This window comes from Mus caroli, chromosome 3 (assembly GCF_900094665.2).
Source record: "Mus caroli chromosome 3, CAROLI_EIJ_v1.1, whole genome shotgun sequence".
Lineage (NCBI taxonomy): Eukaryota > Metazoa > Chordata > Mammalia > Rodentia > Muridae > Mus > Mus caroli.
This window is the reverse complement of record NC_034572.1, coordinates 5,948,901-5,954,464: the sequence shown is the minus strand read 5'-3', so window position 1 is coordinate 5,954,464 and position 5,564 is coordinate 5,948,901. Positions and strand designations below refer to the sequence as shown.

Below are 5,564 nucleotides of genomic sequence, written 5' to 3'. Positions count from 1 at the left end.
CTCTCAAATTTCAATTTGTAGCATGTATAATAGTGGGTTTTGTGCACATATGTGGTTAGAAATTGTGACTGGAGAATGAAGGAGAAGGAGAGAAGAAAGCATAAGACAGAAAGAGGGTTAATTCCAAGACACACTGTCATGTCACACATTGTATAGGTCCCATTAGCCCAACATGGTACAGAGAAAATGTCACTTCAGTTGACAGTGGGTTATTTGTTTGTTTTTGTATTTCATAACACTCTATGAAGAAGGAACCTGTGCCAGCACTTTCTATGTAAACAATGACAGATAATCAAGGGAAACACATCAGGGATTATGTAGACAGTAACTTACATTACCCCTTACATAAGCATTGTACTACAATATTTAAGGAAACTTTAATCCTTATTAAACAGTCACTTTTGCATACACTGACTTCTCTTTATCTTTCTGTGCCTTTATCATTTGTTTAACTTTAAGCAATTCTGCCCGGATAGCTTTATCTCCTGGGCTATCTCCTGCGCTGTCTTAGGACCAGCCACTCCTTGATCATACCACCTTAATCCTTGCCATCCTTGATTTTTGGGATACTGCTTTGGTGTTTGACAGGTGCATTTCAGGAACCTCCAAACAACTGTCGGTTGCCCCATGCCAATCTGACACCTTCAATTTACAGGCACATAGCACACAGCCCAAGGCTACAGGCTGCAGTCTGGATGAATCTGCTTTCTCAATAACAACCTTTGAACTATCCAAGCACCTTAAACCCTTCACAGTGTTTTAATAGCCACATCCCAGTTCTGAGACTTGAATTTCCAATGTTTTTCTAAGTCTTCAGATATTAATAACATTTTATCTCCATATTTTAAATCTACATCTGAGTCCTCAGTGAAATCTGTATGACTATCGTCAGAGCCATCTTTGTGGGTCATCCCCTTCTTTCCGTCCTCCTCATTCTGCAATAACACACAGTTTGACAGGTTGTCACCCCTCACTTCTACATTTTCTAGCATCCTTGCCACACCTAGTCCTTTAATTACTTAACCAAACACAACATGTTTCCCATCCAAATGAGGAGTCAGAACTATGTGATAAAGAACTGAGAACCATTTTCATTGGGGTCAGCATTTGCCATGCTCAGCAAACCCTCCTGATCATGCTTATAATGAAAATTTTTATCTTCCAATTTTTCACCAAAAATATTTTCTCCTTATGTATACTATCATATCATCTGCAAATAGTGATATCTTGACTTCCTCCTTTCCAATTTCTATTCCTTTGATCTCCTTTTGTTGCCTAATTGTTCTGGCTAGAACTTTGAGTACTATATTGAATAGATAGGAGGAGAGTGGACAGCCTTGTCTTGTCCCTGATTTTAGTAGGATTGCTTCAAATTTCTCTCTATTTTGATGTTGGTTATTGGTTTGCTATATATTGTTTTTATTATGTTTAGGTATGGGCTTTGAATTCCTCATCTCTCTGATACTTTTACCATGAAGGGGTGTTGCATTTTGTCAAAGGCTTTTTCAGCATCTAATGAGATGATCATGTGGCTCTTTTTTTCCCTTTGAGTTTGTTAATATAGTGGATTACATGGATGGATTTCAGTATATTAAACCATCCCTGCATCGCTGGGATGAAGTCTACTTGATCATGGTGAATGATTGCTTTTATGTTTTATAGAACCACATGGGAATTCAATCTGGCAGTAACTCAGAAAATTGAAAATAGTTCTACCTGATGACCCAGCTATACCACTACTAGGCATATACCCAAAAGACACTCCAATATATAACAAGGACACATACTCCAATATGTTTATAGCACCCTTATTTATAATAGCCAGAAGCTGAAAACAACCCAGATGTCCCTCAACAGAAGAATTGATACAGAAAATGTGGTACATTTACACAATGGAGTACTACTAAGCTATTAAAAACAATGACTTCATGAAATTAACAAGCAAATAGATGGAACTAGAAAATATTATCCTGAGTGAGGTAGGCCAGACACAAAAGAACACACATAGTATGCACTCAGTGATAAGAGGATTTTAGCCCCAAAGCTCAGAATACCCACGATACAACCCACAAACCATATGCAGCTTAAGAAGAAGGAAGACCAAAGTGTTAATGCCTCAGTCCTCCATAGAATGGGGAACAAAATAATCACAGGAGCTAGAGGGAGTGAGGGACCAGGGACAGAGAAAGGAGGGGAAGGGAAAAGGGGGGCAGGAGCAGGTCCTGGAAGGGACAGAATTATAGGATCAGGAGAGTGAATAGAAACATGTAGCAGAGGGGGATGGGGAACTGGGGTACCCACTAGAAAGTTCCAGACTCCAGGGAAGCAAGAGGCTTCCAGATATGACTTTAGCCGAAGTACCCAATAAAGGGAGATACAACCTCTAGAGACCACCTCCAGTAGATAGACACGGCCCCCAGTAGAAGCATGGGGCCACCCACGCATCTCAAAAATTTTAACCCAGAAATGTTCCTGTCCAAAGGAAAGAAAGGGACAAAACATGGAACATAGATTGAATGAAAGGCCATCCAGAGACGGCCCCAACTAGGGATTCATCCCATCTGCACGCACCAAACCCCCACACTATTGCTGATGCCAAGAAGCACTTGCTGATAGGAGCCTGATATAGCTGTTCCCTGAAAGGTTCTACCAGGGCCTGACCAATACATACAGATGTAAATAGTCACAGCCAACCATTGGACTGAGCCCAGGGAGCCCAATGGGAGAGCTAGGGGAAGGACTGGAGGAGCTGAAGGGGATTGCAGCCCCAAAAGAAGAACAAGATCAACTAATTGGACTACCCAGAGTTCCCAGGGACTAAACCACTAACCAAAGAGTACACATGGAAGAAGCCATGGCTCCAGCTGCATGTGTAGCTTATCTGACATCAATGGGAGGGGAGGCCCTTGGTCCTGTGGAGGCTTGATGCTCCAGAATTGGGGGATGCTAGAGGGGTGAGGTAGGAGTGCATGAATGGATGGAGGAGCATCCTCATAGAGTCAAAGGGGAGGGGGGAGAGGGGAATTGGGATAGGAGGGTTGGTGGAGTGATAGCCAGGAAGGAAGGTATCATTTGAAGTGTAAATGAATAAAATGATTGATTTAAAACAATGCTTTCTCCACCTCTCCCATTCTGATTTGAGAAGTCTCCACCATGAATGATAAATTTCTTAATAATTCCATGGAAAGGGCATCCTTTAAAATGGAAAGGTTCCCCAGTTGTTCATCTAGTGCCTTTTCTTCCTGTACACTATACATGAAATTTTTCTGCAGTTTTGAGAACAATATCTGCAAACAATTCTAAAACAATTTGGCCAACTCACTCCTGGCCAATGTCCACATCAAAGAAGACCCTCAGGTTCTTGGGTTTGAAAGGCTTGGCTGCTGGGGATGGGTGAAACATCTTCACGGCAGGCGCTGGGACACAGGATGGGGGAATCCCGTGTGTGCGGGAGAGGAGCTTGGCAGTGTTCCTATGTGTCAGGTCATCTGCTTTACTGTAGACCTGTTTCTGGATTTTCTGCTTAATCCTACTGAACCATCCTTCTATAAATAGCATCCCCACTTCTATAGATAGTATTTTTTGTTACTGGGAATTTCAAGTTGGTTGAAATAGAAAAGCAAGTGCTCCCATGAGCCTTCACAGTGAGCCTTCACGATGCTCCCATGAGTCTTCACGGTGCTCCCATGAGTCTTCACAGTGCTCCCATGAGTCTTCACAGTACTCCCGTGAGTCTTCATGGTACTCCCATGAGTCTTCACAATGCTCCCATGAGCCTTCATGGTGCTCCCATGAGCCTTCATGGTGCTCCCATGAGTCTTCACGGTGCTCCCATGAGCCTTCAGAGTGTTCCAATGAGCCTTCACAGTTTTTCTTGACTATTCTTATTCTTTGCTTTTTCCACTTGAACATTGGCTTATGATGTTAAGTCACATTTTAATTTTTCCTCATACATAAACTGATATCTTTTGCATTTCTCAGAAGCAGTTAATATATGTTTCTTACCCATTTCCCTTTTTTTATCATCTATGTCAAGCTGGCTTCTTTAGGGTCTAACCACAAGATCACTCAGTTCTCTTATTTTGCCTGATTTATAGTTTTGTCATTGAACCTGGCCTGTGTTGATATGAAATTTAAACTTTGATAAACACAGTGTGTTTTGAGGTCAAGAGCTGCAGTGATCCTTCACATCGATAAATGATCCTGACTGAACCTAGACCACAAGCCTAGACCACAGCTTCAAAAAAAAAAAAAATAGTATTCTATCCTGAATTTAGGCATATGAGGCAGTGGTATGATTGTAGTATGAAAATTTTAAGCTTATCCCCAGCTAGTTTACAAGTAAATGAGACTCAGACTATGTTTATTTTATTTGGCTTTTACAATTACTGGGGGTTACCCTTAATCTACTCTTCTAACTGCAGGCCTGGCTACCTCCCCAGTGGTGTACCCCAGACACTTGCTGCTTCTCCTGGCCATGTGCTCATGGTTCCTCTCCCCTCATGGTAGCTTCCTCCTCCTCCTCCGTTTTCCTCTTTTCTCCCAGTCTTTCCCCCTCCAACCAGGTCACTCCTAACCCACCTGTCTCTAATCCCTCCAGTAATTGGCTGTAGCCAATTCTATTTAATCAATAGTTATAAATCAAGGAACAAGGTTTGCACAACAAAAGCTTGCAAACCTGAGAAGTCACTCCTAGGCCTAGACCTTCCAGGTATAGAATTTAGCATTACACAGCAATAGACCAAAACCTCAACATATAATCACTGTTCATATTTGCTTTCTTCAACATTAAAAACAAATTCAGTGGGGCTTTTTATTGTCAAGCTATACTAAGTCACCTTGGGTGAATATCTGCAAACTCTTAAATTATTCTGAGGTTTGTCTTCTTTCCTCAATGAAACATCTAGCTGAAACCCACTTGTGATTCATATGGCAACAAGCACTTCATGAGTGATGAAGAGTCAGACAAAGTAGCTACTTTGAACCAGGTGGTGGAGGTTGGAGAGAAGCTAGGACTAACAAACTACCATGGCTCAAACCAAGACGGACAGGGAATTGATGCTAGCATGCGTACATAGATACAGCACCATAGCAAGAAAGCAAACAAATAGACAATAAGTGACTGAAAGAATGGACGTTCAGTACAGGATGAGAAAAACCAATAGCTGACGGACTAGATAGAAATTTATGTACAACATAAAGTCACGAGGACACATTCCTAACACAAAGGAAGAGCTATGAGGAAATGTGAGGTGAGCAGCTACTAAGATGAGAACTGTGGGTTTCAGCTAGATGTTTCATTGCAGGGAAGAAGACAGACCTCAGAATAATTTAAGACCTTTCAATAAAAGATTTTCCCTTTTATTGAAAATAAATTCTTTTCTCATACAATATACCCTGATTATAGTATCTCCTCCCTCTTCTCCTCCCAGTTCCTTTCCACGTCTTCTCCCTTCTGGATCCACTCCCCTTTTTGTCTTCCGTTAGGAAGAGACAGACTAGAGGACAGTGACCTGCCCTGCAGAGAGCGCCATCTTGGCTCCTGGACTCCGCCGAACTTAGTC

The 5,564-nt window shown here is 41.8% G+C and overlaps 1 pseudogene; it reads right to left on the bottom strand.

Moving 5' to 3' along the window:
* Nucleotides 1-387: 387 nt before the first annotated feature.
* Nucleotides 388-3,402, bottom strand: LOC110291012 (annotated as a pseudogene).
* Between the last annotated feature and the right edge of the window lie 2,162 nt (nucleotides 3,403-5,564).